This window comes from Schistocerca piceifrons, chromosome 3 (genome assembly GCF_021461385.2).
Source record: "Schistocerca piceifrons isolate TAMUIC-IGC-003096 chromosome 3, iqSchPice1.1, whole genome shotgun sequence".
In the NCBI taxonomy this organism is placed as follows: Eukaryota; Metazoa; Arthropoda; class Insecta; order Orthoptera; family Acrididae; genus Schistocerca; species Schistocerca piceifrons.
In genome coordinates, this window is record NC_060140.1 from 263,138,529 (window position 1) to 263,165,225 (window position 26,697).

General features: G+C 46.4%; 86 non-coding genes across 86 annotated transcripts; 57 read left to right on the forward strand and 29 right to left on the reverse strand.

The window, feature by feature from the left end:
* Positions 1-280: 280 nt before the first annotated feature.
* On the reverse strand, positions 281-352 carry Trnaa-cgc. The gene has a single exon. It is a non-coding gene; the product is annotated as a tRNA-Ala (tRNA).
* Positions 353-470: 118 nt separating this feature from the next.
* On the forward strand, positions 471-542 carry Trnaw-cca. The gene has a single exon. It is a non-coding gene; the product is annotated as a tRNA-Trp (tRNA).
* Positions 543-861: 319 nt separating this feature from the next.
* On the forward strand, positions 862-933 carry Trnac-gca. Its single transcript has one exon. It is a non-coding gene; the product is annotated as a tRNA-Cys (tRNA).
* A 276-nt stretch (positions 934-1,209) lies between these two features.
* Positions 1,210-1,281, reverse strand: Trnaa-cgc. Its single transcript has one exon. It is a non-coding gene; the product is annotated as a tRNA-Ala (tRNA).
* Positions 1,282-1,399: 118 nt separating this feature from the next.
* Positions 1,400-1,471, forward strand: Trnaw-cca. The gene has a single exon. It is a non-coding gene; the product is annotated as a tRNA-Trp (tRNA).
* Positions 1,472-1,790: 319 nt separating this feature from the next.
* Positions 1,791-1,862, forward strand: Trnac-gca. Its single transcript has one exon. It is a non-coding gene; the product is annotated as a tRNA-Cys (tRNA).
* Positions 1,863-2,138: 276 nt separating this feature from the next.
* Trnaa-cgc lies at positions 2,139-2,210 on the reverse strand. The gene has a single exon. It is a non-coding gene; the product is annotated as a tRNA-Ala (tRNA).
* A 118-nt stretch (positions 2,211-2,328) lies between these two features.
* On the forward strand, positions 2,329-2,400 carry Trnaw-cca. The gene has a single exon. It is a non-coding gene; the product is annotated as a tRNA-Trp (tRNA).
* Positions 2,401-2,719: 319 nt separating this feature from the next.
* Positions 2,720-2,791, forward strand: Trnac-gca. The gene has a single exon. It is a non-coding gene; the product is annotated as a tRNA-Cys (tRNA).
* Positions 2,792-3,067: 276 nt separating this feature from the next.
* On the reverse strand, positions 3,068-3,139 carry Trnaa-cgc. The gene has a single exon. It is a non-coding gene; the product is annotated as a tRNA-Ala (tRNA).
* Positions 3,140-3,257: 118 nt separating this feature from the next.
* On the forward strand, positions 3,258-3,329 carry Trnaw-cca. The gene has a single exon. It is a non-coding gene; the product is annotated as a tRNA-Trp (tRNA).
* A 319-nt stretch (positions 3,330-3,648) lies between these two features.
* On the forward strand, positions 3,649-3,720 carry Trnac-gca. Its single transcript has one exon. It is a non-coding gene; the product is annotated as a tRNA-Cys (tRNA).
* A 276-nt stretch (positions 3,721-3,996) lies between these two features.
* Trnaa-cgc lies at positions 3,997-4,068 on the reverse strand. The gene has a single exon. It is a non-coding gene; the product is annotated as a tRNA-Ala (tRNA).
* A 118-nt stretch (positions 4,069-4,186) lies between these two features.
* Positions 4,187-4,258, forward strand: Trnaw-cca. The gene has a single exon. It is a non-coding gene; the product is annotated as a tRNA-Trp (tRNA).
* Positions 4,259-4,577: 319 nt separating this feature from the next.
* On the forward strand, positions 4,578-4,649 carry Trnac-gca. Its single transcript has one exon. It is a non-coding gene; the product is annotated as a tRNA-Cys (tRNA).
* A 276-nt stretch (positions 4,650-4,925) lies between these two features.
* Trnaa-cgc lies at positions 4,926-4,997 on the reverse strand. The gene has a single exon. It is a non-coding gene; the product is annotated as a tRNA-Ala (tRNA).
* Positions 4,998-5,115: 118 nt separating this feature from the next.
* On the forward strand, positions 5,116-5,187 carry Trnaw-cca. Its single transcript has one exon. It is a non-coding gene; the product is annotated as a tRNA-Trp (tRNA).
* A 319-nt stretch (positions 5,188-5,506) lies between these two features.
* Trnac-gca lies at positions 5,507-5,578 on the forward strand. The gene has a single exon. It is a non-coding gene; the product is annotated as a tRNA-Cys (tRNA).
* A 276-nt stretch (positions 5,579-5,854) lies between these two features.
* Positions 5,855-5,926, reverse strand: Trnaa-cgc. Its single transcript has one exon. It is a non-coding gene; the product is annotated as a tRNA-Ala (tRNA).
* A 118-nt stretch (positions 5,927-6,044) lies between these two features.
* On the forward strand, positions 6,045-6,116 carry Trnaw-cca. The gene has a single exon. It is a non-coding gene; the product is annotated as a tRNA-Trp (tRNA).
* A 319-nt stretch (positions 6,117-6,435) lies between these two features.
* Positions 6,436-6,507, forward strand: Trnac-gca. The gene has a single exon. It is a non-coding gene; the product is annotated as a tRNA-Cys (tRNA).
* A 276-nt stretch (positions 6,508-6,783) lies between these two features.
* On the reverse strand, positions 6,784-6,855 carry Trnaa-cgc. Its single transcript has one exon. It is a non-coding gene; the product is annotated as a tRNA-Ala (tRNA).
* A 118-nt stretch (positions 6,856-6,973) lies between these two features.
* On the forward strand, positions 6,974-7,045 carry Trnaw-cca. The gene has a single exon. It is a non-coding gene; the product is annotated as a tRNA-Trp (tRNA).
* A 319-nt stretch (positions 7,046-7,364) lies between these two features.
* Trnac-gca lies at positions 7,365-7,436 on the forward strand. Its single transcript has one exon. It is a non-coding gene; the product is annotated as a tRNA-Cys (tRNA).
* A 286-nt stretch (positions 7,437-7,722) lies between these two features.
* On the reverse strand, positions 7,723-7,794 carry Trnaa-cgc. Its single transcript has one exon. It is a non-coding gene; the product is annotated as a tRNA-Ala (tRNA).
* A 118-nt stretch (positions 7,795-7,912) lies between these two features.
* Trnaw-cca lies at positions 7,913-7,984 on the forward strand. Its single transcript has one exon. It is a non-coding gene; the product is annotated as a tRNA-Trp (tRNA).
* Positions 7,985-8,303: 319 nt separating this feature from the next.
* On the forward strand, positions 8,304-8,375 carry Trnac-gca. Its single transcript has one exon. It is a non-coding gene; the product is annotated as a tRNA-Cys (tRNA).
* Positions 8,376-8,651: 276 nt separating this feature from the next.
* Positions 8,652-8,723, reverse strand: Trnaa-cgc. Its single transcript has one exon. It is a non-coding gene; the product is annotated as a tRNA-Ala (tRNA).
* A 118-nt stretch (positions 8,724-8,841) lies between these two features.
* Trnaw-cca lies at positions 8,842-8,913 on the forward strand. The gene has a single exon. It is a non-coding gene; the product is annotated as a tRNA-Trp (tRNA).
* A 319-nt stretch (positions 8,914-9,232) lies between these two features.
* Positions 9,233-9,304, forward strand: Trnac-gca. Its single transcript has one exon. It is a non-coding gene; the product is annotated as a tRNA-Cys (tRNA).
* A 276-nt stretch (positions 9,305-9,580) lies between these two features.
* Positions 9,581-9,652, reverse strand: Trnaa-cgc. Its single transcript has one exon. It is a non-coding gene; the product is annotated as a tRNA-Ala (tRNA).
* A 118-nt stretch (positions 9,653-9,770) lies between these two features.
* On the forward strand, positions 9,771-9,842 carry Trnaw-cca. The gene has a single exon. It is a non-coding gene; the product is annotated as a tRNA-Trp (tRNA).
* A 319-nt stretch (positions 9,843-10,161) lies between these two features.
* Positions 10,162-10,233, forward strand: Trnac-gca. Its single transcript has one exon. It is a non-coding gene; the product is annotated as a tRNA-Cys (tRNA).
* A 286-nt stretch (positions 10,234-10,519) lies between these two features.
* Positions 10,520-10,591, reverse strand: Trnaa-cgc. Its single transcript has one exon. It is a non-coding gene; the product is annotated as a tRNA-Ala (tRNA).
* Positions 10,592-10,709: 118 nt separating this feature from the next.
* Positions 10,710-10,781, forward strand: Trnaw-cca. Its single transcript has one exon. It is a non-coding gene; the product is annotated as a tRNA-Trp (tRNA).
* A 319-nt stretch (positions 10,782-11,100) lies between these two features.
* On the forward strand, positions 11,101-11,172 carry Trnac-gca. Its single transcript has one exon. It is a non-coding gene; the product is annotated as a tRNA-Cys (tRNA).
* Positions 11,173-11,448: 276 nt separating this feature from the next.
* Trnaa-cgc lies at positions 11,449-11,520 on the reverse strand. The gene has a single exon. It is a non-coding gene; the product is annotated as a tRNA-Ala (tRNA).
* A 118-nt stretch (positions 11,521-11,638) lies between these two features.
* Trnaw-cca lies at positions 11,639-11,710 on the forward strand. The gene has a single exon. It is a non-coding gene; the product is annotated as a tRNA-Trp (tRNA).
* Positions 11,711-12,029: 319 nt separating this feature from the next.
* Trnac-gca lies at positions 12,030-12,101 on the forward strand. Its single transcript has one exon. It is a non-coding gene; the product is annotated as a tRNA-Cys (tRNA).
* A 276-nt stretch (positions 12,102-12,377) lies between these two features.
* On the reverse strand, positions 12,378-12,449 carry Trnaa-cgc. The gene has a single exon. It is a non-coding gene; the product is annotated as a tRNA-Ala (tRNA).
* A 118-nt stretch (positions 12,450-12,567) lies between these two features.
* Positions 12,568-12,639, forward strand: Trnaw-cca. The gene has a single exon. It is a non-coding gene; the product is annotated as a tRNA-Trp (tRNA).
* A 319-nt stretch (positions 12,640-12,958) lies between these two features.
* On the forward strand, positions 12,959-13,030 carry Trnac-gca. Its single transcript has one exon. It is a non-coding gene; the product is annotated as a tRNA-Cys (tRNA).
* A 276-nt stretch (positions 13,031-13,306) lies between these two features.
* Positions 13,307-13,378, reverse strand: Trnaa-cgc. Its single transcript has one exon. It is a non-coding gene; the product is annotated as a tRNA-Ala (tRNA).
* Positions 13,379-13,496: 118 nt separating this feature from the next.
* Trnaw-cca lies at positions 13,497-13,568 on the forward strand. The gene has a single exon. It is a non-coding gene; the product is annotated as a tRNA-Trp (tRNA).
* A 319-nt stretch (positions 13,569-13,887) lies between these two features.
* Positions 13,888-13,959, forward strand: Trnac-gca. The gene has a single exon. It is a non-coding gene; the product is annotated as a tRNA-Cys (tRNA).
* Positions 13,960-14,235: 276 nt separating this feature from the next.
* Positions 14,236-14,307, reverse strand: Trnaa-cgc. Its single transcript has one exon. It is a non-coding gene; the product is annotated as a tRNA-Ala (tRNA).
* Positions 14,308-14,425: 118 nt separating this feature from the next.
* Trnaw-cca lies at positions 14,426-14,497 on the forward strand. Its single transcript has one exon. It is a non-coding gene; the product is annotated as a tRNA-Trp (tRNA).
* A 319-nt stretch (positions 14,498-14,816) lies between these two features.
* Positions 14,817-14,888, forward strand: Trnac-gca. The gene has a single exon. It is a non-coding gene; the product is annotated as a tRNA-Cys (tRNA).
* A 286-nt stretch (positions 14,889-15,174) lies between these two features.
* Trnaa-cgc lies at positions 15,175-15,246 on the reverse strand. The gene has a single exon. It is a non-coding gene; the product is annotated as a tRNA-Ala (tRNA).
* Positions 15,247-15,364: 118 nt separating this feature from the next.
* Positions 15,365-15,436, forward strand: Trnaw-cca. Its single transcript has one exon. It is a non-coding gene; the product is annotated as a tRNA-Trp (tRNA).
* Positions 15,437-15,755: 319 nt separating this feature from the next.
* Positions 15,756-15,827, forward strand: Trnac-gca. Its single transcript has one exon. It is a non-coding gene; the product is annotated as a tRNA-Cys (tRNA).
* A 276-nt stretch (positions 15,828-16,103) lies between these two features.
* Positions 16,104-16,175, reverse strand: Trnaa-cgc. Its single transcript has one exon. It is a non-coding gene; the product is annotated as a tRNA-Ala (tRNA).
* Positions 16,176-16,293: 118 nt separating this feature from the next.
* Trnaw-cca lies at positions 16,294-16,365 on the forward strand. The gene has a single exon. It is a non-coding gene; the product is annotated as a tRNA-Trp (tRNA).
* Positions 16,366-16,684: 319 nt separating this feature from the next.
* On the forward strand, positions 16,685-16,756 carry Trnac-gca. The gene has a single exon. It is a non-coding gene; the product is annotated as a tRNA-Cys (tRNA).
* Positions 16,757-17,040: 284 nt separating this feature from the next.
* On the reverse strand, positions 17,041-17,112 carry Trnaa-cgc. Its single transcript has one exon. It is a non-coding gene; the product is annotated as a tRNA-Ala (tRNA).
* A 118-nt stretch (positions 17,113-17,230) lies between these two features.
* Trnaw-cca lies at positions 17,231-17,302 on the forward strand. Its single transcript has one exon. It is a non-coding gene; the product is annotated as a tRNA-Trp (tRNA).
* A 319-nt stretch (positions 17,303-17,621) lies between these two features.
* Positions 17,622-17,693, forward strand: Trnac-gca. Its single transcript has one exon. It is a non-coding gene; the product is annotated as a tRNA-Cys (tRNA).
* Positions 17,694-17,969: 276 nt separating this feature from the next.
* Positions 17,970-18,041, reverse strand: Trnaa-cgc. The gene has a single exon. It is a non-coding gene; the product is annotated as a tRNA-Ala (tRNA).
* Positions 18,042-18,159: 118 nt separating this feature from the next.
* Trnaw-cca lies at positions 18,160-18,231 on the forward strand. The gene has a single exon. It is a non-coding gene; the product is annotated as a tRNA-Trp (tRNA).
* A 319-nt stretch (positions 18,232-18,550) lies between these two features.
* On the forward strand, positions 18,551-18,622 carry Trnac-gca. The gene has a single exon. It is a non-coding gene; the product is annotated as a tRNA-Cys (tRNA).
* Positions 18,623-18,907: 285 nt separating this feature from the next.
* On the reverse strand, positions 18,908-18,979 carry Trnaa-cgc. The gene has a single exon. It is a non-coding gene; the product is annotated as a tRNA-Ala (tRNA).
* Positions 18,980-19,097: 118 nt separating this feature from the next.
* Positions 19,098-19,169, forward strand: Trnaw-cca. Its single transcript has one exon. It is a non-coding gene; the product is annotated as a tRNA-Trp (tRNA).
* Positions 19,170-19,488: 319 nt separating this feature from the next.
* On the forward strand, positions 19,489-19,560 carry Trnac-gca. The gene has a single exon. It is a non-coding gene; the product is annotated as a tRNA-Cys (tRNA).
* A 276-nt stretch (positions 19,561-19,836) lies between these two features.
* Positions 19,837-19,908, reverse strand: Trnaa-cgc. Its single transcript has one exon. It is a non-coding gene; the product is annotated as a tRNA-Ala (tRNA).
* Positions 19,909-20,026: 118 nt separating this feature from the next.
* Positions 20,027-20,098, forward strand: Trnaw-cca. Its single transcript has one exon. It is a non-coding gene; the product is annotated as a tRNA-Trp (tRNA).
* A 319-nt stretch (positions 20,099-20,417) lies between these two features.
* On the forward strand, positions 20,418-20,489 carry Trnac-gca. Its single transcript has one exon. It is a non-coding gene; the product is annotated as a tRNA-Cys (tRNA).
* A 285-nt stretch (positions 20,490-20,774) lies between these two features.
* Positions 20,775-20,846, reverse strand: Trnaa-cgc. The gene has a single exon. It is a non-coding gene; the product is annotated as a tRNA-Ala (tRNA).
* A 118-nt stretch (positions 20,847-20,964) lies between these two features.
* Positions 20,965-21,036, forward strand: Trnaw-cca. Its single transcript has one exon. It is a non-coding gene; the product is annotated as a tRNA-Trp (tRNA).
* A 319-nt stretch (positions 21,037-21,355) lies between these two features.
* Trnac-gca lies at positions 21,356-21,427 on the forward strand. Its single transcript has one exon. It is a non-coding gene; the product is annotated as a tRNA-Cys (tRNA).
* A 285-nt stretch (positions 21,428-21,712) lies between these two features.
* On the reverse strand, positions 21,713-21,784 carry Trnaa-cgc. Its single transcript has one exon. It is a non-coding gene; the product is annotated as a tRNA-Ala (tRNA).
* A 118-nt stretch (positions 21,785-21,902) lies between these two features.
* On the forward strand, positions 21,903-21,974 carry Trnaw-cca. The gene has a single exon. It is a non-coding gene; the product is annotated as a tRNA-Trp (tRNA).
* Positions 21,975-22,293: 319 nt separating this feature from the next.
* Positions 22,294-22,365, forward strand: Trnac-gca. The gene has a single exon. It is a non-coding gene; the product is annotated as a tRNA-Cys (tRNA).
* A 276-nt stretch (positions 22,366-22,641) lies between these two features.
* On the reverse strand, positions 22,642-22,713 carry Trnaa-cgc. The gene has a single exon. It is a non-coding gene; the product is annotated as a tRNA-Ala (tRNA).
* Positions 22,714-22,832: 119 nt separating this feature from the next.
* Trnaw-cca lies at positions 22,833-22,904 on the forward strand. The gene has a single exon. It is a non-coding gene; the product is annotated as a tRNA-Trp (tRNA).
* Positions 22,905-23,223: 319 nt separating this feature from the next.
* Positions 23,224-23,295, forward strand: Trnac-gca. The gene has a single exon. It is a non-coding gene; the product is annotated as a tRNA-Cys (tRNA).
* Positions 23,296-23,571: 276 nt separating this feature from the next.
* Trnaa-cgc lies at positions 23,572-23,643 on the reverse strand. The gene has a single exon. It is a non-coding gene; the product is annotated as a tRNA-Ala (tRNA).
* A 118-nt stretch (positions 23,644-23,761) lies between these two features.
* Positions 23,762-23,833, forward strand: Trnaw-cca. The gene has a single exon. It is a non-coding gene; the product is annotated as a tRNA-Trp (tRNA).
* A 319-nt stretch (positions 23,834-24,152) lies between these two features.
* Positions 24,153-24,224, forward strand: Trnac-gca. The gene has a single exon. It is a non-coding gene; the product is annotated as a tRNA-Cys (tRNA).
* A 276-nt stretch (positions 24,225-24,500) lies between these two features.
* Positions 24,501-24,572, reverse strand: Trnaa-cgc. Its single transcript has one exon. It is a non-coding gene; the product is annotated as a tRNA-Ala (tRNA).
* Positions 24,573-24,690: 118 nt separating this feature from the next.
* On the forward strand, positions 24,691-24,762 carry Trnaw-cca. Its single transcript has one exon. It is a non-coding gene; the product is annotated as a tRNA-Trp (tRNA).
* A 319-nt stretch (positions 24,763-25,081) lies between these two features.
* Positions 25,082-25,153, forward strand: Trnac-gca. Its single transcript has one exon. It is a non-coding gene; the product is annotated as a tRNA-Cys (tRNA).
* A 288-nt stretch (positions 25,154-25,441) lies between these two features.
* Positions 25,442-25,513, reverse strand: Trnaa-cgc. The gene has a single exon. It is a non-coding gene; the product is annotated as a tRNA-Ala (tRNA).
* Positions 25,514-25,631: 118 nt separating this feature from the next.
* Trnaw-cca lies at positions 25,632-25,703 on the forward strand. Its single transcript has one exon. It is a non-coding gene; the product is annotated as a tRNA-Trp (tRNA).
* Positions 25,704-26,022: 319 nt separating this feature from the next.
* Positions 26,023-26,094, forward strand: Trnac-gca. Its single transcript has one exon. It is a non-coding gene; the product is annotated as a tRNA-Cys (tRNA).
* Positions 26,095-26,370: 276 nt separating this feature from the next.
* Trnaa-cgc lies at positions 26,371-26,442 on the reverse strand. Its single transcript has one exon. It is a non-coding gene; the product is annotated as a tRNA-Ala (tRNA).
* A 118-nt stretch (positions 26,443-26,560) lies between these two features.
* On the forward strand, positions 26,561-26,632 carry Trnaw-cca. The gene has a single exon. It is a non-coding gene; the product is annotated as a tRNA-Trp (tRNA).
* The last annotated feature ends 65 nt before the right edge of the window (positions 26,633-26,697 follow it).

Sequence of the window (26,697 nt, forward strand, 5' to 3'; positions counted from 1 at the left end):
TCGCTGCCGCTCGGTTACAGGCATAGGGTGTATGAAAAATGTCAGCAATCTGACTGCGCGAAATATTGAGATTCACTCAGCACGCCATACCGAAGGCTTTGGAGCAACATTTCAATGGGGGGGGATCGCAGCCCAGGGTCTTGCAGGTCATCGTCCTCCCGCCATGAGGTCGAACTGTACGAAATCCACTTGCTTGGGGGAAGAATCTTGTACACTGAATTTTGTAGAATATGGTGATAGGCAAAAGTTTTCATGTACTGCTGCACGGAGAAACAAAAATTGGAGGAGCTGGGATTTGAACCCAGGACTTTCTGCATGCGAAGCAGACACTCTACCACTGAGTTACACCCCCGCCAGAGCAAGTACATCTGGGACGAGTGTCTCGTGGATCCTACTGTCATTATTTCTTAGGTTTGAACGGTACAGTAAGTGTTCGAGGAACCTATTCACGACAAGACCAAAGCAGCGTCGACTCCGTGGCGCAACGGTAGCGCGTCTGACTCCAGATCAGAAGGTTGCGTGTTCAAATCACGTCGGGGTCACAATGAAATTTTCGTTTACGAAAGCCATAGGCGAGTATGTCAGTTTAATCAGATACCAAACGATTACGGAGAACGGACGAACAGAACTTGCTTGAAAAAAAGCTACTAGTGCAATTTTCGCGTTCTGACATTAAGGTGAAGGCGCCGACTCGCACTTTCTCCAGGCGCGAAGTGTCTAGTATTTTTGATATTTATATCGTTTAACGCTAATATATAACTGAGAGATAATGATTACGCAATATTTTGCTCGATTAGACGTCTTTAGCCAGGCAGAGTATAATATTTTTCCTTAAGTTATGGGAACGGAAAGATCGTGAAAGGGGGTATAGCTCAGTCGTAGAGCATTCGACTGCAGATCGAGAGGTCCCCGGTTCAATCCCGGGTGCCCCCTTCATTTTTCAGTATCTCGAAAAAACAAATGACGATTGTCGCGGTGAGTTGCAAATACATGTTTGAGATGCACCCTGAACGCCATACCGAAGGCTTTGGAGCAACATTTCAATGGGGGGGGATCGCAGCCCAGGGTCTTGCAGGTCATCGTCCTCCCGCCATGAGGTCGAACTGTACGAAATCCACTTGCTTGGGGGAAGAATCTTGTACACTGAATTTTGTAGAATATGGTGATAGGCAAAAGTTTTCATGTACTGCTGCACGGAGAAACAAAAATTGGAGGAGCTGGGATTTGAACCCAGGACTTTCTGCATGCGAAGCAGACACTCTACCACTGAGTTACACCCCCGCCAGAGCAAGTACATCTGGGACGAGTGTCTCGTGGATCCTACTGTCATTATTTCTTAGGTTTGAACGGTACAGTAAGTGTTCGAGGAACCTATTCACGACAAGACCAAAGCAGCGTCGACTCCGTGGCGCAACGGTAGCGCGTCTGACTCCAGATCAGAAGGTTGCGTGTTCAAATCACGTCGGGGTCACAATGAAATTTTCGTTTACGAAAGCCATAGGCGAGTATGTCAGTTTAATCAGATACCAAACGATTACGGAGAACGGACGAACAGAACTTGCTTGAAAAAAAGCTACTAGTGCAATTTTCGCGTTCTGACATTAAGGTGAAGGCGCCGACTCGCACTTTCTCCAGGCGCGAAGTGTCTAGTATTTTTGATATTTATATCGTTTAACGCTAATATATAACTGAGAGATAATGATTACGCAATATTTTGCTCGATTAGACGTCTTTAGCCAGGCAGAGTATAATATTTTTCCTTAAGTTATGGGAACGGAAAGATCGTGAAAGGGGGTATAGCTCAGTCGTAGAGCATTCGACTGCAGATCGAGAGGTCCCCGGTTCAATCCCGGGTGCCCCCTTCATTTTTCAGTATCTCGAAAAAACAAATGACGATTGTCGCGGTGAGTTGCAAATACATGTTTGAGATGCACCCTGAACGCCATACCGAAGGCTTTGGAGCAACATTTCAATGGGGGGGGATCGCAGCCCAGGGTCTTGCAGGTCATCGTCCTCCCGCCATGAGGTCGAACTGTACGAAATCCACTTGCTTGGGGGAAGAATCTTGTACACTGAATTTTGTAGAATATGGTGATAGGCAAAAGTTTTCATGTACTGCTGCACGGAGAAACAAAAATTGGAGGAGCTGGGATTTGAACCCAGGACTTTCTGCATGCGAAGCAGACACTCTACCACTGAGTTACACCCCCGCCAGAGCAAGTACATCTGGGACGAGTGTCTCGTGGATCCTACTGTCATTATTTCTTAGGTTTGAACGGTACAGTAAGTGTTCGAGGAACCTATTCACGACAAGACCAAAGCAGCGTCGACTCCGTGGCGCAACGGTAGCGCGTCTGACTCCAGATCAGAAGGTTGCGTGTTCAAATCACGTCGGGGTCACAATGAAATTTTCGTTTACGAAAGCCATAGGCGAGTATGTCAGTTTAATCAGATACCAAACGATTACGGAGAACGGACGAACAGAACTTGCTTGAAAAAAAGCTACTAGTGCAATTTTCGCGTTCTGACATTAAGGTGAAGGCGCCGACTCGCACTTTCTCCAGGCGCGAAGTGTCTAGTATTTTTGATATTTATATCGTTTAACGCTAATATATAACTGAGAGATAATGATTACGCAATATTTTGCTCGATTAGACGTCTTTAGCCAGGCAGAGTATAATATTTTTCCTTAAGTTATGGGAACGGAAAGATCGTGAAAGGGGGTATAGCTCAGTCGTAGAGCATTCGACTGCAGATCGAGAGGTCCCCGGTTCAATCCCGGGTGCCCCCTTCATTTTTCAGTATCTCGAAAAAACAAATGACGATTGTCGCGGTGAGTTGCAAATACATGTTTGAGATGCACCCTGAACGCCATACCGAAGGCTTTGGAGCAACATTTCAATGGGGGGGGATCGCAGCCCAGGGTCTTGCAGGTCATCGTCCTCCCGCCATGAGGTCGAACTGTACGAAATCCACTTGCTTGGGGGAAGAATCTTGTACACTGAATTTTGTAGAATATGGTGATAGGCAAAAGTTTTCATGTACTGCTGCACGGAGAAACAAAAATTGGAGGAGCTGGGATTTGAACCCAGGACTTTCTGCATGCGAAGCAGACACTCTACCACTGAGTTACACCCCCGCCAGAGCAAGTACATCTGGGACGAGTGTCTCGTGGATCCTACTGTCATTATTTCTTAGGTTTGAACGGTACAGTAAGTGTTCGAGGAACCTATTCACGACAAGACCAAAGCAGCGTCGACTCCGTGGCGCAACGGTAGCGCGTCTGACTCCAGATCAGAAGGTTGCGTGTTCAAATCACGTCGGGGTCACAATGAAATTTTCGTTTACGAAAGCCATAGGCGAGTATGTCAGTTTAATCAGATACCAAACGATTACGGAGAACGGACGAACAGAACTTGCTTGAAAAAAAGCTACTAGTGCAATTTTCGCGTTCTGACATTAAGGTGAAGGCGCCGACTCGCACTTTCTCCAGGCGCGAAGTGTCTAGTATTTTTGATATTTATATCGTTTAACGCTAATATATAACTGAGAGATAATGATTACGCAATATTTTGCTCGATTAGACGTCTTTAGCCAGGCAGAGTATAATATTTTTCCTTAAGTTATGGGAACGGAAAGATCGTGAAAGGGGGTATAGCTCAGTCGTAGAGCATTCGACTGCAGATCGAGAGGTCCCCGGTTCAATCCCGGGTGCCCCCTTCATTTTTCAGTATCTCGAAAAAACAAATGACGATTGTCGCGGTGAGTTGCAAATACATGTTTGAGATGCACCCTGAACGCCATACCGAAGGCTTTGGAGCAACATTTCAATGGGGGGGGATCGCAGCCCAGGGTCTTGCAGGTCATCGTCCTCCCGCCATGAGGTCGAACTGTACGAAATCCACTTGCTTGGGGGAAGAATCTTGTACACTGAATTTTGTAGAATATGGTGATAGGCAAAAGTTTTCATGTACTGCTGCACGGAGAAACAAAAATTGGAGGAGCTGGGATTTGAACCCAGGACTTTCTGCATGCGAAGCAGACACTCTACCACTGAGTTACACCCCCGCCAGAGCAAGTACATCTGGGACGAGTGTCTCGTGGATCCTACTGTCATTATTTCTTAGGTTTGAACGGTACAGTAAGTGTTCGAGGAACCTATTCACGACAAGACCAAAGCAGCGTCGACTCCGTGGCGCAACGGTAGCGCGTCTGACTCCAGATCAGAAGGTTGCGTGTTCAAATCACGTCGGGGTCACAATGAAATTTTCGTTTACGAAAGCCATAGGCGAGTATGTCAGTTTAATCAGATACCAAACGATTACGGAGAACGGACGAACAGAACTTGCTTGAAAAAAAGCTACTAGTGCAATTTTCGCGTTCTGACATTAAGGTGAAGGCGCCGACTCGCACTTTCTCCAGGCGCGAAGTGTCTAGTATTTTTGATATTTATATCGTTTAACGCTAATATATAACTGAGAGATAATGATTACGCAATATTTTGCTCGATTAGACGTCTTTAGCCAGGCAGAGTATAATATTTTTCCTTAAGTTATGGGAACGGAAAGATCGTGAAAGGGGGTATAGCTCAGTCGTAGAGCATTCGACTGCAGATCGAGAGGTCCCCGGTTCAATCCCGGGTGCCCCCTTCATTTTTCAGTATCTCGAAAAAACAAATGACGATTGTCGCGGTGAGTTGCAAATACATGTTTGAGATGCACCCTGAACGCCATACCGAAGGCTTTGGAGCAACATTTCAATGGGGGGGGATCGCAGCCCAGGGTCTTGCAGGTCATCGTCCTCCCGCCATGAGGTCGAACTGTACGAAATCCACTTGCTTGGGGGAAGAATCTTGTACACTGAATTTTGTAGAATATGGTGATAGGCAAAAGTTTTCATGTACTGCTGCACGGAGAAACAAAAATTGGAGGAGCTGGGATTTGAACCCAGGACTTTCTGCATGCGAAGCAGACACTCTACCACTGAGTTACACCCCCGCCAGAGCAAGTACATCTGGGACGAGTGTCTCGTGGATCCTACTGTCATTATTTCTTAGGTTTGAACGGTACAGTAAGTGTTCGAGGAACCTATTCACGACAAGACCAAAGCAGCGTCGACTCCGTGGCGCAACGGTAGCGCGTCTGACTCCAGATCAGAAGGTTGCGTGTTCAAATCACGTCGGGGTCACAATGAAATTTTCGTTTACGAAAGCCATAGGCGAGTATGTCAGTTTAATCAGATACCAAACGATTACGGAGAACGGACGAACAGAACTTGCTTGAAAAAAAGCTACTAGTGCAATTTTCGCGTTCTGACATTAAGGTGAAGGCGCCGACTCGCACTTTCTCCAGGCGCGAAGTGTCTAGTATTTTTGATATTTATATCGTTTAACGCTAATATATAACTGAGAGATAATGATTACGCAATATTTTGCTCGATTAGACGTCTTTAGCCAGGCAGAGTATAATATTTTTCCTTAAGTTATGGGAACGGAAAGATCGTGAAAGGGGGTATAGCTCAGTCGTAGAGCATTCGACTGCAGATCGAGAGGTCCCCGGTTCAATCCCGGGTGCCCCCTTCATTTTTCAGTATCTCGAAAAAACAAATGACGATTGTCGCGGTGAGTTGCAAATACATGTTTGAGATGCACCCTGAACGCCATACCGAAGGCTTTGGAGCAACATTTCAATGGGGGGGGATCGCAGCCCAGGGTCTTGCAGGTCATCGTCCTCCCGCCATGAGGTCGAACTGTACGAAATCCACTTGCTTGGGGGAAGAATCTTGTACACTGAATTTTGTAGAATATGGTGATAGGCAAAAGTTTTCATGTACTGCTGCACGGAGAAACAAAAATTGGAGGAGCTGGGATTTGAACCCAGGACTTTCTGCATGCGAAGCAGACACTCTACCACTGAGTTACACCCCCGCCAGAGCAAGTACATCTGGGACGAGTGTCTCGTGGATCCTACTGTCATTATTTCTTAGGTTTGAACGGTACAGTAAGTGTTCGAGGAACCTATTCACGACAAGACCAAAGCAGCGTCGACTCCGTGGCGCAACGGTAGCGCGTCTGACTCCAGATCAGAAGGTTGCGTGTTCAAATCACGTCGGGGTCACAATGAAATTTTCGTTTACGAAAGCCATAGGCGAGTATGTCAGTTTAATCAGATACCAAACGATTACGGAGAACGGACGAACAGAACTTGCTTGAAAAAAAGCTACTAGTGCAATTTTCGCGTTCTGACATTAAGGTGAAGGCGCCGACTCGCACTTTCTCCAGGCGCGAAGTGTCTAGTATTTTTGATATTTATATCGTTTAACGCTAATATATAACTGAGAGATAATGATTACGCAATATTTTGCTCGATTAGACGTCTTTAGCCAGGCAGAGTATAATATTTTTCCTTAAGTTATGGGAACGGAAAGATCGTGAAAGGGGGTATAGCTCAGTCGTAGAGCATTCGACTGCAGATCGAGAGGTCCCCGGTTCAATCCCGGGTGCCCCCTTCATTTTTCAGTATCTCGAAAAAACAAATGACGATTGTCGCGGTGAGTTGCAAATACATGTTTGAGATGCACCCTGAACGCCATACCGAAGGCTTTGGAGCAACATTTCAATGGGGGGGGATCGCAGCCCAGGGTCTTGCAGGTCATCGTCCTCCCGCCATGAGGTCGAACTGTACGAAATCCACTTGCTTGGGGGAAGAATCTTGTACACTGAATTTTGTAGAATATGGTGATAGGCAAAAGTTTTCATGTACTGCTGCACGGAGAAACAAAAATTGGAGGAGCTGGGATTTGAACCCAGGACTTTCTGCATGCGAAGCAGACACTCTGCCACTGAGTTACACCCCCGCCAGAGCAAGTACATCTGGGACGAGTGTCTCGTGGATCCTACTGTCATTATTTCTTAGGTTTGAACGGTACAGTAAGTGTTCGAGGAACCTATTCACGACAAGACCAAAGCAGCGTCGACTCCGTGGCGCAACGGTAGCGCGTCTGACTCCAGATCAGAAGGTTGCGTGTTCAAATCACGTCGGGGTCACAATGAAATTTTCGTTTACGAAAGCCATAGGCGAGTATGTCAGTTTAATCAGATACCAAACGATTACGGAGAACGGACGAACAGAACTTGCTTGAAAAAAAGCTACTAGTGCAATTTTCGCGTTCTGACATTAAGGTGAAGGCGCCGACTCGCACTTTCTCCAGGCGCGAAGTGTCTAGTATTTTTGATATTTATATCGTTTAACGCTAATATATAACTGAGAGATAATGATTACGCAATATTTTGCTCGATTAGACGTCTTTAGCCAGGCAGAGTATAATATTTTTCCTTAAGTTATGGGAACGGAAAGATCGTGAAAGGGGGTATAGCTCAGTCGTAGAGCATTCGACTGCAGATCGAGAGGTCCCCGGTTCAATCCCGGGTGCCCCCTTCATTTTTCAGTATCTCGAAAAAACAAATGACGATTGTCGCGGTGAGTTGCAAATACATGTTTGAGATGCACCCTGAACGCCATACCGAAGGCTTTGGAGCAACATTTCAATGGGGGGGGGGGGGGGGGGATCGCAGCCCAGGGTCTTGCAGGTCATCGTCCTCCCGCCATGAGGTCGAACTGTACGAAATCCACTTGCTTGGGGGAAGAATCTTGTACACTGAATTTTGTAGAATATGGTGATAGGCAAAAGTTTTCATGTACTGCTGCACGGAGAAACAAAAATTGGAGGAGCTGGGATTTGAACCCAGGACTTTCTGCATGCGAAGCAGACACTCTACCACTGAGTTACACCCCCGCCAGAGCAAGTACATCTGGGACGAGTGTCTCGTGGATCCTACTGTCATTATTTCTTAGGTTTGAACGGTACAGTAAGTGTTCGAGGAACCTATTCACGACAAGACCAAAGCAGCGTCGACTCCGTGGCGCAACGGTAGCGCGTCTGACTCCAGATCAGAAGGTTGCGTGTTCAAATCACGTCGGGGTCACAATGAAATTTTCGTTTACGAAAGCCATAGGCGAGTATGTCAGTTTAATCAGATACCAAACGATTACGGAGAACGGACGAACAGAACTTGCTTGAAAAAAAGCTACTAGTGCAATTTTCGCGTTCTGACATTAAGGTGAAGGCGCCGACTCGCACTTTCTCCAGGCGCGAAGTGTCTAGTATTTTTGATATTTATATCGTTTAACGCTAATATATAACTGAGAGATAATGATTACGCAATATTTTGCTCGATTAGACGTCTTTAGCCAGGCAGAGTATAATATTTTTCCTTAAGTTATGGGAACGGAAAGATCGTGAAAGGGGGTATAGCTCAGTCGTAGAGCATTCGACTGCAGATCGAGAGGTCCCCGGTTCAATCCCGGGTGCCCCCTTCATTTTTCAGTATCTCGAAAAAACAAATGACGATTGTCGCGGTGAGTTGCAAATACATGTTTGAGATGCACCCTGAACGCCATACCGAAGGCTTTGGAGCAACATTTCAATGGGGGGGGATCGCAGCCCAGGGTCTTGCAGGTCATCGTCCTCCCGCCATGAGGTCGAACTGTACGAAATCCACTTGCTTGGGGGAAGAATCTTGTACACTGAATTTTGTAGAATATGGTGATAGGCAAAAGTTTTCATGTACTGCTGCACGGAGAAACAAAAATTGGAGGAGCTGGGATTTGAACCCAGGACTTTCTGCATGCGAAGCAGACACTCTACCACTGAGTTACACCCCCGCCAGAGCAAGTACATCTGGGACGAGTGTCTCGTGGATCCTACTGTCATTATTTCTTAGGTTTGAACGGTACAGTAAGTGTTCGAGGAACCTATTCACGACAAGACCAAAGCAGCGTCGACTCCGTGGCGCAACGGTAGCGCGTCTGACTCCAGATCAGAAGGTTGCGTGTTCAAATCACGTCGGGGTCACAATGAAATTTTCGTTTACGAAAGCCATAGGCGAGTATGTCAGTTTAATCAGATACCAAACGATTACGGAGAACGGACGAACAGAACTTGCTTGAAAAAAAGCTACTAGTGCAATTTTCGCGTTCTGACATTAAGGTGAAGGCGCCGACTCGCACTTTCTCCAGGCGCGAAGTGTCTAGTATTTTTGATATTTATATCGTTTAACGCTAATATATAACTGAGAGATAATGATTACGCAATATTTTGCTCGATTAGACGTCTTTAGCCAGGCAGAGTATAATATTTTTCCTTAAGTTATGGGAACGGAAAGATCGTGAAAGGGGGTATAGCTCAGTCGTAGAGCATTCGACTGCAGATCGAGAGGTCCCCGGTTCAATCCCGGGTGCCCCCTTCATTTTTCAGTATCTCGAAAAAACAAATGACGATTGTCGCGGTGAGTTGCAAATACATGTTTGAGATGCACCCTGAACGCCATACCGAAGGCTTTGGAGCAACATTTCAATGGGGGGGGATCGCAGCCCAGGGTCTTGCAGGTCATCGTCCTCCCGCCATGAGGTCGAACTGTACGAAATCCACTTGCTTGGGGGAAGAATCTTGTACACTGAATTTTGTAGAATATGGTGATAGGCAAAAGTTTTCATGTACTGCTGCACGGAGAAACAAAAATTGGAGGAGCTGGGATTTGAACCCAGGACTTTCTGCATGCGAAGCAGACACTCTGCCACTGAGTTACACCCCCGCCAGAGCAAGTACATCTGGGACGAGTGTCTCGTGGATCCTACTGTCATTATTTCTTAGGTTTGAACGGTACAGTAAGTGTTCGAGGAACCTATTCACGACAAGACCAAAGCAGCGTCGACTCCGTGGCGCAACGGTAGCGCGTCTGACTCCAGATCAGAAGGTTGCGTGTTCAAATCACGTCGGGGTCACAATGAAATTTTCGTTTACGAAAGCCATAGGCGAGTATGTCAGTTTAATCAGATACCAAACGATTACGGAGAACGGACGAACAGAACTTGCTTGAAAAAAAGCTACTAGTGCAATTTTCGCGTTCTGACATTAAGGTGAAGGCGCCGACTCGCACTTTCTCCAGGCGCGAAGTGTCTAGTATTTTTGATATTTATATCGTTTAACGCTAATATATAACTGAGAGATAATGATTACGCAATATTTTGCTCGATTAGACGTCTTTAGCCAGGCAGAGTATAATATTTTTCCTTAAGTTATGGGAACGGAAAGATCGTGAAAGGGGGTATAGCTCAGTCGTAGAGCATTCGACTGCAGATCGAGAGGTCCCCGGTTCAATCCCGGGTGCCCCCTTCATTTTTCAGTATCTCGAAAAAACAAATGACGATTGTCGCGGTGAGTTGCAAATACATGTTTGAGATGCACCCTGAACGCCATACCGAAGGCTTTGGAGCAACATTTCAATGGGGGGGGGGGGGGGGGGATCGCAGCCCAGGGTCTTGCAGGTCATCGTCCTCCCGCCATGAGGTCGAACTGTACGAAATCCACTTGCTTGGGGGAAGAATCTTGTACACTGAATTTTGTAGAATATGGTGATAGGCAAAAGTTTTCATGTACTGCTGCACGGAGAAACAAAAATTGGAGGAGCTGGGATTTGAACCCAGGACTTTCTGCATGCGAAGCAGACACTCTACCACTGAGTTACACCCCCGCCAGAGCAAGTACATCTGGGACGAGTGTCTCGTGGATCCTACTGTCATTATTTCTTAGGTTTGAACGGTACAGTAAGTGTTCGAGGAACCTATTCACGACAAGACCAAAGCAGCGTCGACTCCGTGGCGCAACGGTAGCGCGTCTGACTCCAGATCAGAAGGTTGCGTGTTCAAATCACGTCGGGGTCACAATGAAATTTTCGTTTACGAAAGCCATAGGCGAGTATGTCAGTTTAATCAGATACCAAACGATTACGGAGAACGGACGAACAGAACTTGCTTGAAAAAAAGCTACTAGTGCAATTTTCGCGTTCTGACATTAAGGTGAAGGCGCCGACTCGCACTTTCTCCAGGCGCGAAGTGTCTAGTATTTTTGATATTTATATCGTTTAACGCTAATATATAACTGAGAGATAATGATTACGCAATATTTTGCTCGATTAGACGTCTTTAGCCAGGCAGAGTATAATATTTTTCCTTAAGTTATGGGAACGGAAAGATCGTGAAAGGGGGTATAGCTCAGTCGTAGAGCATTCGACTGCAGATCGAGAGGTCCCCGGTTCAATCCCGGGTGCCCCCTTCATTTTTCAGTATCTCGAAAAAACAAATGACGATTGTCGCGGTGAGTTGCAAATACATGTTTGAGATGCACCCTGAACGCCATACCGAAGGCTTTGGAGCAACATTTCAATGGGGGGGGATCGCAGCCCAGGGTCTTGCAGGTCATCGTCCTCCCGCCATGAGGTCGAACTGTACGAAATCCACTTGCTTGGGGGAAGAATCTTGTACACTGAATTTTGTAGAATATGGTGATAGGCAAAAGTTTTCATGTACTGCTGCACGGAGAAACAAAAATTGGAGGAGCTGGGATTTGAACCCAGGACTTTCTGCATGCGAAGCAGACACTCTACCACTGAGTTACACCCCCGCCAGAGCAAGTACATCTGGGACGAGTGTCTCGTGGATCCTACTGTCATTATTTCTTAGGTTTGAACGGTACAGTAAGTGTTCGAGGAACCTATTCACGACAAGACCAAAGCAGCGTCGACTCCGTGGCGCAACGGTAGCGCGTCTGACTCCAGATCAGAAGGTTGCGTGTTCAAATCACGTCGGGGTCACAATGAAATTTTCGTTTACGAAAGCCATAGGCGAGTATGTCAGTTTAATCAGATACCAAACGATTACGGAGAACGGACGAACAGAACTTGCTTGAAAAAAAGCTACTAGTGCAATTTTCGCGTTCTGACATTAAGGTGAAGGCGCCGACTCGCACTTTCTCCAGGCGCGAAGTGTCTAGTATTTTTGATATTTATATCGTTTAACGCTAATATATAACTGAGAGATAATGATTACGCAATATTTTGCTCGATTAGACGTCTTTAGCCAGGCAGAGTATAATATTTTTCCTTAAGTTATGGGAACGGAAAGATCGTGAAAGGGGGTATAGCTCAGTCGTAGAGCATTCGACTGCAGATCGAGAGGTCCCCGGTTCAATCCCGGGTGCCCCCTTCATTTTTCAGTATCTCGAAAAAACAAATGACGATTGTCGCGGTGAGTTGCAAATACATGTTTGAGATGCACCCTGAACGCCATACCGAAGGCTTTGGAGCAACATTTCAATGGGGGGGGATCGCAGCCCAGGGTCTTGCAGGTCATCGTCCTCCCGCCATGAGGTCGAACTGTACGAAATCCACTTGCTTGGGGGAAGAATCTTGTACACTGAATTTTGTAGAATATGGTGATAGGCAAAAGTTTTCATGTACTGCTGCACGGAGAAACAAAAATTGGAGGAGCTGGGATTTGAACCCAGGACTTTCTGCATGCGAAGCAGACACTCTACCACTGAGTTACACCCCCGCCAGAGCAAGTACATCTGGGACGAGTGTCTCGTGGATCCTACTGTCATTATTTCTTAGGTTTGAACGGTACAGTAAGTGTTCGAGGAACCTATTCACGACAAGACCAAAGCAGCGTCGACTCCGTGGCGCAACGGTAGCGCGTCTGACTCCAGATCAGAAGGTTGCGTGTTCAAATCACGTCGGGGTCACAATGAAATTTTCGTTTACGAAAGCCATAGGCGAGTATGTCAGTTTAATCAGATACCAAACGATTACGGAGAACGGACGAACAGAACTTGCTTGAAAAAAAGCTACTAGTGCAATTTTCGCGTTCTGACATTAAGGTGAAGGCGCCGACTCGCACTTTCTCCAGGCGCGAAGTGTCTAGTATTTTTGATATTTATATCGTTTAACGCTAATATATAACTGAGAGATAATGATTACGCAATATTTTGCTCGATTAGACGTCTTTAGCCAGGCAGAGTATAATATTTTTCCTTAAGTTATGGGAACGGAAAGATCGTGAAAGGGGGTATAGCTCAGTCGTAGAGCATTCGACTGCAGATCGAGAGGTCCCCGGTTCAATCCCGGGTGCCCCCTTCATTTTTCAGTATCTCGAAAAAACAAATGACGATTGTCGCGGTGAGTTGCAAATACATGTTTGAGATGCACCCTGAACGCCATACCGAAGGCTTTGGAGCAACATTTCAATGGGGGGGGATCGCAGCCCAGGGTCTTGCAGGTCATCGTCCTCCCGCCATGAGGTCGAACTGTACGAAATCCACTTGCTTGGGGGAAGAATCTTGTACACTGAATTTTGTAGAATATGGTGATAGGCAAAAGTTTTCATGTACTGCTGCACGGAGAAACAAAAATTGGAGGAGCTGGGATTTGAACCCAGGACTTTCTGCATGCGAAGCAGACACTCTACCACTGAGTTACACCCCCGCCAGAGCAAGTACATCTGGGACGAGTGTCTCGTGGATCCTACTGTCATTATTTCTTAGGTTTGAACGGTACAGTAAGTGTTCGAGGAACCTATTCACGACAAGACCAAAGCAGCGTCGACTCCGTGGCGCAACGGTAGCGCGTCTGACTCCAGATCAGAAGGTTGCGTGTTCAAATCACGTCGGGGTCACAATGAAATTTTCGTTTACGAAAGCCATAGGCGAGTATGTCAGTTTAATCAGATACCAAACGATTACGGAGAACGGACGAACAGAACTTGCTTGAAAAAAAGCTACTAGTGCAATTTTCGCGTTCTGACATTAAGGTGAAGGCGCCGACTCGCACTTTCTCCAGGCGCGAAGTGTCTAGTATTTTTGATATTTATATCGTTTAACGCTAATATATAACTGAGAGATAATGATTACGCAATATTTTGCTCGATTAGACGTCTTTAGCCAGGCAGAGTATAATATTTTTCCTTAAGTTATGGGAACGGAAAGATCGTGAAAGGGGGTATAGCTCAGTCGTAGAGCATTCGACTGCAGATCGAGAGGTCCCCGGTTCAATCCCGGGTGCCCCCTTCATTTTTCAGTATCTCGAAAAAACAAATGACGATTGTCGCGGTGAGTTGCAAATACATGTTTGAGATGCACCCTGAACGCCATACCGAAGGCTTTGGAGCAACATTTCAATGGGGGGGGATCGCAGCCCAGGGTCTTGCAGGTCATCGTCCTCCCGCCATGAGGTCGAACTGTACGAAATCCACTTGCTTGGGGGAAGAATCTTGTACACTGAATTTTGTAGAATATGGTGATAGGCAAAAGTTTTCATGTACTGCTGCACGGAGAAACAAAAATTGGAGGAGCTGGGATTTGAACCCAGGACTTTCTGCATGCGAAGCAGACACTCTGCCACTGAGTTACACCCCCGCCAGAGCAAGTACATCTGGGACGAGTGTCTCGTGGATCCTACTGTCATTATTTCTTAGGTTTGAACGGTACAGTAAGTGTTCGAGGAACCTATTCACGACAAGACCAAAGCAGCGTCGACTCCGTGGCGCAACGGTAGCGCGTCTGACTCCAGATCAGAAGGTTGCGTGTTCAAATCACGTCGGGGTCACAATGAAATTTTCGTTTACGAAAGCCATAGGCGAGTATGTCAGTTTAATCAGATACCAAACGATTACGGAGAACGGACGAACAGAACTTGCTTGAAAAAAAGCTACTAGTGCAATTTTCGCGTTCTGACATTAAGGTGAAGGCGCCGACTCGCACTTTCTCCAGGCGCGAAGTGTCTAGTATTTTTGATATTTATATCGTTTAACGCTAATATATAACTGAGAGATAATGATTACGCAATATTTTGCTCGATTAGACGTCTTTAGCCAGGCAGAGTATAATATTTTTCCTTAAGTTATGGGAACGGAAAGATCGTGAAAGGGGGTATAGCTCAGTCGTAGAGCATTCGACTGCAGATCGAGAGGTCCCCGGTTCAATCCCGGGTGCCCCCTTCATTTTTCAGTATCTCGAAAAAACAAATGACGATTGTCGCGGTGAGTTGCAAATACATGTTTGAGATGCACCCTGAACGCCATACCGAAGGCTTTGGAGCAACATTTCAATGGGGGGGGGGGGGGGGGGATCGCAGCCCAGGGTCTTGCAGGTCATCGTCCTCCCGCCATGAGGTCGAACTGTACGAAATCCACTTGCTTGGGGGAAGAATCTTGTACACTGAATTTTGTAGAATATGGTGATAGGCAAAAGTTTTCATGTACTGCTGCACGGAGAAACAAAAATTGGAGGAGCTGGGATTTGAACCCAGGACTTTCTGCATGCGAAGCAGACACTCTACCACTGAGTTACACCCCCGCCAGAGCAAGTACATCTGGGACGAGTGTCTCGTGGATCCTACTGTCATTATTTCTTAGGTTTGAACGGTACAGTAAGTGTTCGAGGAACCTATTCACGACAAGACCAAAGCAGCGTCGACTCCGTGGCGCAACGGTAGCGCGTCTGACTCCAGATCAGAAGGTTGCGTGTTCAAATCACGTCGGGGTCACAATGAAATTTTCGTTTACGAAAGCCATAGGCGAGTATGTCAGTTTAATCAGATACCAAACGATTACGGAGAACGGACGAACAGAACTTGCTTGAAAAAAAGCTACTAGTGCAATTTTCGCGTTCTGACATTAAGGTGAAGGCGCCGACTCGCACTTTCTCCAGGCGCGAAGTGTCTAGTATTTTTGATATTTATATCGTTTAACGCTAATATATAACTGAGAGATAATGATTACGCAATATTTTGCTCGATTAGACGTCTTTAGCCAGGCAGAGTATAATATTTTTCCTTAAGTTATGGGAACGGAAAGATCGTGAAAGGGGGTATAGCTCAGTCGTAGAGCATTCGACTGCAGATCGAGAGGTCCCCGGTTCAATCCCGGGTGCCCCCTTCATTTTTCAGTATCTCGAAAAAACAAATGACGATTGTCGCGGTGAGTTGCAAATACATGTTTGAGATGCACCCTGAACGCCATACCGAAGGCTTTGGAGCAACATTTCAATGGGGGGGGATCGCAGCCCAGGGTCTTGCAGGTCATCGTCCTCCCGCCATGAGGTCGAACTGTACGAAATCCACTTGCTTGGGGGAAGAATCTTGTACACTGAATTTTGTAGAATATGGTGATAGGCAAAAGTTTTCATGTACTGCTGCACGGAGAAACAAAAATTGGAGGAGCTGGGATTTGAACCCAGGACTTTCTGCATGCGAAGCAGACACTCTACCACTGAGTTACACCCCCGCCAGAGCAAGTACATCTGGGACGAGTGTCTCGTGGATCCTACTGTCATTATTTCTTAGGTTTGAACGGTACAGTAAGTGTTCGAGGAACCTATTCACGACAAGACCAAAGCAGCGTCGACTCCGTGGCGCAACGGTAGCGCGTCTGACTCCAGATCAGAAGGTTGCGTGTTCAAATCACGTCGGGGTCACAATGAAATTTTCGTTTACGAAAGCCATAGGCGAGTATGTCAGTTTAATCAGATACCAAACGATTACGGAGAACGGACGAACAGAACTTGCTTGAAAAAAAGCTACTAGTGCAATTTTCGCGTTCTGACATTAAGGTGAAGGCGCCGACTCGCACTTTCTCCAGGCGCGAAGTGTCTAGTATTTTTGATATTTATATCGTTTAACGCTAATATATAACTGAGAGATAATGATTACGCAATATTTTGCTCGATTAGACGTCTTTAGCCAGGCAGAGTATAATATTTTTCCTTAAGTTATGGGAACGGAAAGATCGTGAAAGGGGGTATAGCTCAGTCGTAGAGCATTCGACTGCAGATCGAGAGGTCCCCGGTTCAATCCCGGGTGCCCCCTTCATTTTTCAGTATCTCGAAAAAACAAATGACGATTGTCGCGGTGAGTTGCAAATACATGTTTGAGATGCACCCTGAACGCCATACCGAAGGCTTTGGAGCAACATTTCAATGGGGGGGGGGGGGGGGATCGCAGCCCAGGGTCTTGCAGGTCATCGTCCTCCCGCCATGAGGTCGAACTGTACGAAATCCACTTGCTTGGGGGAAGAATCTTGTACACTGAATTTTGTAGAATATGGTGATAGGCAAAAGTTTTCATGTACTGCTGCACGGAGAAACAAAAATTGGAGGAGCTGGGATTTGAACCCAGGACTTTCTGCATGCGAAGCAGACACTCTACCACTGAGTTACACCCCCGCCAGAGCAAGTACATCTGGGACGAGTGTCTCGTGGATCCTACTGTCATTATTTCTTAGGTTTGAACGGTACAGTAAGTGTTCGAGGAACCTATTCACGACAAGACCAAAGCAGCGTCGACTCCGTGGCGCAACGGTAGCGCGTCTGACTCCAGATCAGAAGGTTGCGTGTTCAAATCACGTCGGGGTCACAATGAAATTTTCGTTTACGAAAGCCATAGGCGAGTATGTCAGTTTAATCAGATACCAAACGATTACGGAGAACGGACGAACAGAACTTGCTTGAAAAAAAGCTACTAGTGCAATTTTCGCGTTCTGACATTAAGGTGAAGGCGCCGACTCGCACTTTCTCCAGGCGCGAAGTGTCTAGTATTTTTGATATTTATATCGTTTAACGCTAATATATAACTGAGAGATAATGATTACGCAATATTTTGCTCGATTAGACGTCTTTAGCCAGGCAGAGTATAATATTTTTCCTTAAGTTATGGGAACGGAAAGATCGTGAAAGGGGGTATAGCTCAGTCGTAGAGCATTCGACTGCAGATCGAGAGGTCCCCGGTTCAATCCCGGGTGCCCCCTTCATTTTTCAGTATCTCGAAAAAACAAATGACGATTGTCGCGGTGAGTTGCAAATACATGTTTGAGATGCACCCTGAACGCCATACCGAAGGCTTTGGAGCAACATTTCAATGGGGGGGGATCGCAGCCCAGGGTCTTGCAGGTCATCGTCCTCCCGCCATGAGGTCGAACTGTACGAAATCCACTTGCTTGGGGGAAGAATCTTGTACACTGAATTTTGTAGAATATGGTGATAGGCAAAAGTTTTCATGTACTGCTGCACGGAGAAACAAAAATTGGAGGAGCTGGGATTTGAACCCAGGACTTTCTGCATGCGAAGCAGACACTCTACCACTGAGTTACACCCCCGCCAGAGCAAGTACATCTGGGACGAGTGTCTCGTGGATCCTACTGTCATTATTTCTTAGGTTTGAACGGTACAGTAAGTGTTCGAGGAACCTATTCACGACAAGACCAAAGCAGCGTCGACTCCGTGGCGCAACGGTAGCGCGTCTGACTCCAGATCAGAAGGTTGCGTGTTCAAATCACGTCGGGGTCACAATGAAATTTTCGTTTACGAAAGCCATAGGCGAGTATGTCAGTTTAATCAGATACCAAACGATTACGGAGAACGGACGAACAGAACTTGCTTGAAAAAAAGCTACTAGTGCAATTTTCGCGTTCTGACATTAAGGTGAAGGCGCCGACTCGCACTTTCTCCAGGCGCGAAGTGTCTAGTATTTTTGATATTTATATCGTTTAACGCTAATATATAACTGAGAGATAATGATTACGCAATATTTTGCTCGATTAGACGTCTTTAGCCAGGCAGAGTATAATATTTTTCCTTAAGTTATGGGAACGGAAAGATCGTGAAAGGGGGTATAGCTCAGTCGTAGAGCATTCGACTGCAGATCGAGAGGTCCCCGGTTCAATCCCGGGTGCCCCCTTCATTTTTCAGTATCTCGAAAAAACAAATGACGATTGTCGCGGTGAGTTGCAAATACATGTTTGAGATGCACCCTGAACGCCATACCGAAGGCTTTGGAGCAACATTTCAATGGGGGGGGGGGGGGGGGATCGCAGCCCAGGGTCTTGCAGGTCATCGTCCTCCCGCCATGAGGTCGAACTGTACGAAATCCACTTGCTTGGGGGAAGAATCTTGTACACTGAATTTTGTAGAATATGGTGATAGGCAAAAGTTTTCATGTACTGCTGCACGGAGAAACAAAAATTGGAGGAGCTGGGATTTGAACCCAGGACTTTCTGCATGCGAAGCAGACACTCTACCACTGAGTTACACCCCCGCCAGAGCAAGTACATCTGGGACGAGTGTCTCGTGGATCCTACTGTCATTATTTCTTAGGTTTGAACGGTACAGTAAGTGTTCGAGGAACCTATTCACGACAAGACCAAAGCAGCGTCGACTCCGTGGCGCAACGGTAGCGCGTCTGACTCCAGATCAGAAGGTTGCGTGTTCAAATCACGTCGGGGTCACAATGAAATTTTCGTTTACGAAAGCCATAGGCGAGTATGTCAGTTTAATCAGATACCAAACGATTACGGAGAACGGACGAACAGAACTTGCTTGAAAAAAAGCTACTAGTGCAATTTTCGCGTTCTGACATTAAGGTGAAGGCGCCGACTCGCACTTTCTCCAGGCGCGAAGTGTCTAGTATTTTTGATATTTATATCGTTTAACGCTAATATATAACTGAGAGATAATGATTACGCAATATTTTGCTCGATTAGACGTCTTTAGCCAGGCAGAGTATAATATTTTTCCTTAAGTTATGGGAACGGAAAGATCGTGAAAGGGGGTATAGCTCAGTCGTAGAGCATTCGACTGCAGATCGAGAGGTCCCCGGTTCAATCCCGGGTGCCCCCTTCATTTTTCAGTATCTCGAAAAAACAAATGACGATTGTCGCGGTGAGTTGCAAATACATGTTTGAGATGCACCCTGAACGCCATACCGAAGGCTTTGGAGCAACATTTCAATGGGGGGGGATCGCAGCCCAGGGTCTTGCAGGTCATCGTCCTCCCGCCATGAGGTCGAACTGTACGAAATCCACTTGCTTGGGGGAAGAATCTTGTACACTGAATTTTGTAGAATATGGTGATAGGCAAAAGTTTTCATGTACTGCTGCACGGAGAAACAAAAATTGGAGGAGCTGGGATTTGAACCCAGGACTTTCTGCATGCGAAGCAGACACTCTACCACTGAGTTACACCCCCGCCAGAGCAAGTACATCTGGGACGAGTGTCTCGTGGATCCTACTGTCATTATTTCTTAGGTTTGAACGGTACAGTAAGTGTTCGAGGAACCTATTCACGACAAGACCAAAGCAGCGTCGACTCCGTGGCGCAACGGTAGCGCGTCTGACTCCAGATCAGAAGGTTGCGTGTTCAAATCACGTCGGGGTCACAATGAAATTTTCGTTTACGAAAGCCATAGGCGAGTATGTCAGTTTAATCAGATACCAAACGATTACGGAGAACGGACGAACAGAACTTGCTTGAAAAAAAGCTACTAGTGCAATTTTCGCGTTCTGACATTAAGGTGAAGGCGCCGACTCGCACTTTCTCCAGGCGCGAAGTGTCTAGTATTTTTGATATTTATATCGTTTAACGCTAATATATAACTGAGAGATAATGATTACGCAATATTTTGCTCGATTAGACGTCTTTAGCCAGGCAGAGTATAATATTTTTCCTTAAGTTATGGGAACGGAAAGATCGTGAAAGGGGGTATAGCTCAGTCGTAGAGCATTCGACTGCAGATCGAGAGGTCCCCGGTTCAATCCCGGGTGCCCCCTTCATTTTTCAGTATCTCGAAAAAACAAATGACGATTGTCGCGGTGAGTTGCAAATACATGTTTGAGATGCACCCTGAACGCCATACCGAAGGCTTTGGAGCAACATTTCAATGGGGGGGGGGGGGGGGGATCGCAGCCCAGGGTCTTGCAGGTCATCGTCCTCCCGCCATGAGGTCGAACTGTACGAAATCCACTTGCTTGGGGGAAGAATCTTGTACACTGAATTTTGTAGAATATGGTGATAGGCAAAAGTTTTCATGTACTGCTGCACGGAGAAACAAAAATTGGAGGAGCTGGGATTTGAACCCAGGACTTTCTGCATGCGAAGCAGACACTCTACCACTGAGTTACACCCCCGCCAGAGCAAGTACATCTGGGACGAGTGTCTCGTGGATCCTACTGTCATTATTTCTTAGGTTTGAACGGTACAGTAAGTGTTCGAGGAACCTATTCACGACAAGACCAAAGCAGCGTCGACTCCGTGGCGCAACGGTAGCGCGTCTGACTCCAGATCAGAAGGTTGCGTGTTCAAATCACGTCGGGGTCACAATGAAATTTTCGTTTACGAAAGCCATAGGCGAGTATGTCAGTTTAATCAGATACCAAACGATTACGGAGAACGGACGAACAGAACTTGCTTGAAAAAAAGCTACTAGTGCAATTTTCGCGTTCTGACATTAAGGTGAAGGCGCCGACTCGCACTTTCTCCAGGCGCGAAGTGTCTAGTATTTTTGATATTTATATCGTTTAACGCTAATATATAACTGAGAGATAATGATTACGCAATATTTTGCTCGATTAGACGTCTTTAGCCAGGCAGAGTATAATATTTTTCCTTAAGTTATGGGAACGGAAAGATCGTGAAAGGGGGTATAGCTCAGTCGTAGAGCATTCGACTGCAGATCGAGAGGTCCCCGGTTCAATCCCGGGTGCCCCCTTCATTTTTCAGTATCTCGAAAAAACAAATGACGATTGTCGCGGTGAGTTGCAAATACATGTTTGAGATGCACCCTGAACGCCATACCGAAGGCTTTGGAGCAACATTTCAATGGGGGGGGGGGGGGGGGATCGCAGCCCAGGGTCTTGCAGGTCATCGTCCTCCCGCCATGAGGTCGAACTGTACGAAATCCACTTGCTTGGGGGAAGAATCTTGTACACTGAATTTTGTAGAATATGGTGATAGGCAAAAGTTTTCATGTACTGCTGCACGGAGAAACAAAAATTGGAGGAGCTGGGATTTGAACCCAGGACTTTCTGCATGCGAAGCAGACACTCTACCACTGAGTTACACCCCCGCCAGAGCAAGTACATCTGGGACGAGTGTCTCGTGGATCCTACTGTCATTATTTCTTAGGTTTGAACGGTACAGTAAGTGTTCGAGGAACCTATTCACGACAAGACCAAAGCAGCGTCGACTCCGTGGCGCAACGGTAGCGCGTCTGACTCCAGATCAGAAGGTTGCGTGTTCAAATCACGTCGGGGTCACAATGAAATTTTCGTTTACGAAAGCCATAGGCGAGTATGTCAGTTTAATCAGATACCAAACGATTACGGAGAACGGACGAACAGAACTTGCTTGAAAAAAAGCTACTAGTGCAATTTTCGCGTTCTGACATTAAGGTGAAGGCGCCGACTCGCACTTTCTCCAGGCGCGAAGTGTCTAGTATTTTTGATATTTATATCGTTTAACGCTAATATATAACTGAGAGATAATGATTACGCAATATTTTGCTCGATTAGACGTCTTTAGCCAGGCAGAGTATAATATTTTTCCTTAAGTTATGGGAACGGAAAGATCGTGAAAGGGGGTATAGCTCAGTCGTAGAGCATTCGACTGCAGATCGAGAGGTCCCCGGTTCAATCCCGGGTGCCCCCTTCATTTTTCAGTATCTCGAAAAAACAAATGACGATTGTCGCGGTGAGTTGCAAATACATGTTTGAGATGCACCCTGAACGCCATACCGAAGGCTTTGGAGCAACATTTCAATGGGGGGGGATCGCAGCCCAGGGTCTTGCAGGTCATCGTCCTCCCGCCATGAGGTCGAACTGTACGAAATCCACTTGCTTGGGGGAAGAATCTTGTACACTGAATTTTGTAGAATATGGTGATAGGCAAAAGTTTTCATGTACTGCTGCACGGAGAAACAAAAATTGGAGGAGCTGGGATTTGAACCCAGGACTTTCTGCATGCGAAGCAGACACTCTACCACTGAGTTACACCCCCGCCAGAGCAAGTACATCTGGGACGAGTGTCTCGTGGATCCTACTGTCATTATTTCTTAGGTTTGAACGGGTACAGTAAGTGTTCGAGGAACCTATTCACGACAAGACCAAAGCAGCGTCGACTCCGTGGCGCAACGGTAGCGCGTCTGACTCCAGATCAGAAGGTTGCGTGTTCAAATCACGTCGGGGTCACAATGAAATTTTCGTTTACGAAAGCCATAGGCGAGTATGTCAGTTTAATCAGATACCAAACGATTACGGAGAACGGACGAACAGAACTTGCTTGAAAAAAAGCTACTAGTGCAATTTTCGCGTTCTGACATTAAGGTGAAGGCGCCGACTCGCACTTTCTCCAGGCGCGAAGTGTCTAGTATTTTTGATATTTATATCGTTTAACGCTAATATATAACTGAGAGATAATGATTACGCAATATTTTGCTCGATTAGACGTCTTTAGCCAGGCAGAGTATAATATTTTTCCTTAAGTTATGGGAACGGAAAGATCGTGAAAGGGGGTATAGCTCAGTCGTAGAGCATTCGACTGCAGATCGAGAGGTCCCCGGTTCAATCCCGGGTGCCCCCTTCATTTTTCAGTATCTCGAAAAAACAAATGACGATTGTCGCGGTGAGTTGCAAATACATGTTTGAGATGCACCCTGAACGCCATACCGAAGGCTTTGGAGCAACATTTCAATGGGGGGGGATCGCAGCCCAGGGTCTTGCAGGTCATCGTCCTCCCGCCATGAGGTCGAACTGTACGAAATCCACTTGCTTGGGGGAAGAATCTTGTACACTGAATTTTGTAGAATATGGTGATAGGCAAAAGTTTTCATGTACTGCTGCACGGAGAAACAAAAATTGGAGGAGCTGGGATTTGAACCCAGGACTTTCTGCATGCGAAGCAGACACTCTACCACTGAGTTACACCCCCGCCAGAGCAAGTACATCTGGGACGAGTGTCTCGTGGATCCTACTGTCATTATTTCTTAGGTTTGAACGGTACAGTAAGTGTTCGAGGAACCTATTCACGACAAGACCAAAGCAGCGTCGACTCCGTGGCGCAACGGTAGCGCGTCTGACTCCAGATCAGAAGGTTGCGTGTTCAAATCACGTCGGGGTCACAATGAAATTTTCGTTTACGAAAGCCATAGGCGAGTATGTCAGTTTAATCAGATACCAAACGATTACGGAGAACGGACGAACAGAACTTGCTTGAAAAAAAGCTACTAGTGCAATTTTCGCGTTCTGACATTAAGGTGAAGGCGCCGACTCGCACTTTCTCCAGGCGCGAAGTGTCTAGTATTTTTGATATTTATATCGTTTAACGCTAATATATAACTGAGAGATAATGATTACGCAATATTTTGCTCGATTAGACGTCTTTAGCCAGGCAGAGTATAATATTTTTCCTTAAGTTATGGGAACGGAAAGATCGTGAAAGGGGGTATAGCTCAGTCGTAGAGCATTCGACTGCAGATCGAGAGGTCCCCGGTTCAATCCCGGGTGCCCCCTTCATTTTTCAGTATCTCGAAAAAACAAATGACGATTGTCGCGGTGAGTTGCAAATACATGTTTGAGATGCACCCTGAACGCCATACCGAAGGCTTTGGAGCAACATTTCAATGGGGGGGGATCGCAGCCCAGGGTCTTGCAGGTCATCGTCCTCCCGCCATGAGGTCGAACTGTACGAAATCCACTTGCTTGGGGGAAGAATCTTGTACACTGAATTTTGTAGAATATGGTGATAGGCAAAAGTTTTCATGTACTGCTGCACGGAGAAACAAAAATTGGAGGAGCTGGGATTTGAACCCAGGACTTTCTGCATGCGAAGCAGACACTCTACCACTGAGTTACACCCCCGCCAGAGCAAGTACATCTGGGACGAGTGTCTCGTGGATCCTACTGTCATTATTTCTTAGGTTTGAACGGTACAGTAAGTGTTCGAGGAACCTATTCACGACAAGACCAAAGCAGCGTCGACTCCGTGGCGCAACGGTAGCGCGTCTGACTCCAGATCAGAAGGTTGCGTGTTCAAATCACGTCGGGGTCACAATGAAATTTTCGTTTACGAAAGCCATAGGCGAGTATGTCAGTTTAATCAGATACCAAACGATTACGGAGAACGGACGAACAGAACTTGCTTGAAAAAAAGCTACTAGTGCAATTTTCGCGTTCTGACATTAAGGTGAAGGCGCCGACTCGCACTTTCTCCAGGCGCGAAGTGTCTAGTATTTTTGATATTTATATCGTTTAACGCTAATATATAACTGAGAGATAATGATTACGCAATATTTTGCTCGATTAGACGTCTTTAGCCAGGCAGAGTATAATATTTTTCCTTAAGTTATGGGAACGGAAAGATCGTGAAAGGGGGTATAGCTCAGTCGTAGAGCATTCGACTGCAGATCGAGAGGTCCCCGGTTCAATCCCGGGTGCCCCCTTCATTTTTCAGTATCTCGAAAAAACAAATGACGATTGTCGCGGTGAGTTGCAAATACATGTTTGAGATGCACCCTGAACGCCATACCGAAGGCTTTGGAGCAACATTTCAATGGGGGGGGGGGGGGGGGGGGAGCGCAGCCCAGGGTCTTGCAGGTCATCGTCCTCCCGCCATGAGGTCGAACTGTACGAAATCCACTTGCTTGGGGGAAGAATCTTGTACACTGAATTTTGTAGAATATGGTGATAGGCAAAAGTTTTCATGTACTGCTGCACGGAGAAACAAAAATTGGAGGAGCTGGGATTTGAACCCAGGACTTTCTGCATGCGAAGCAGACACTCTACCACTGAGTTACACCCCCGCCAGAGCAAGTACATCTGGGACGAGTGTCTCGTGGATCCTACTGTCATTATTTCTTAGGTTTGAACGGTACAGTAAGTGTTCGAGGAACCTATTCACGACAAGACCAAAGCAGCGTCGACTCCGTGGCGCAACGGTAGCGCGTCTGACTCCAGATCAGAAGGTTGCGTGTTCAAATCACGTCGGGGTCACAATGAAATTTTCGTTTACGAAAGCCATAGGCGAGTATGTCAGTTTAATCAGATACCAAACGATTACGGAGAACGGACGAACAGAACTTGCTTGAAAAAAAGCTACTAGTGCAATTTTCGCGTTCTGACATTAAGGTGAAGGCGCCGACTCGCACTTTCTCCAGGCGCGAAGTGTCTAGTATTTTTGATATTTATATCGTTTAACGCTAATATATAACTGAGAGATAATGATTACGCAATATTTTGCTCGATTAGACGTCTTTAGCCAGGCAGAGTATAATATTTTTCCTTAAGTTATGGGAACGGAAAGATCGTGAAAGGGGGTATAGCTCAGTCGTAGAGCATTCGACTGCAGATCGAGAGGTCCCCGGTTCAATCCCGGGTGCCCCCTTCATTTTTCAGTATCTCGAAAAAACAAATGACGATTGTCGCGGTGAGTTGCAAATACATGTTTGAGATGCACCCTGAACGCCATACCGAAGGCTTTGGAGCAACATTTCAATGGGGGGGGATCGCAGCCCAGGGTCTTGCAGGTCATCGTCCTCCCGCCATGAGGTCGAACTGTACGAAATCCACTTGCTTGGGGGAAGAATCTTGTACACTGAATTTTGTAGAATATGGTGATAGGCAAAAGTTTTCATGTACTGCTGCACGGAGAAACAAAAATTGGAGGAGCTGGGATTTGAACCCAGGACTTTCTGCATGCGAAGCAGACACTCTACCACTGAGTTACACCCCCGCCAGAGCAAGTACATCTGGGACGAGTGTCTCGTGGATCCTACTGTCATTATTTCTTAGGTTTGAACGGTACAGTAAGTGTTCGAGGAACCTATTCACGACAAGACCAAAGCAGCGTCGACTCCGTGGCGCAACGGTAGCGCGTCTGACTCCAGATCAGAAGGTTGCGTGTTCAAATCACGTCGGGGTCACAATGAAATTTTCGTTTACGAAAGCCATAGGCGAGTATGTCAGTTTAATCAGATACCAAACGATT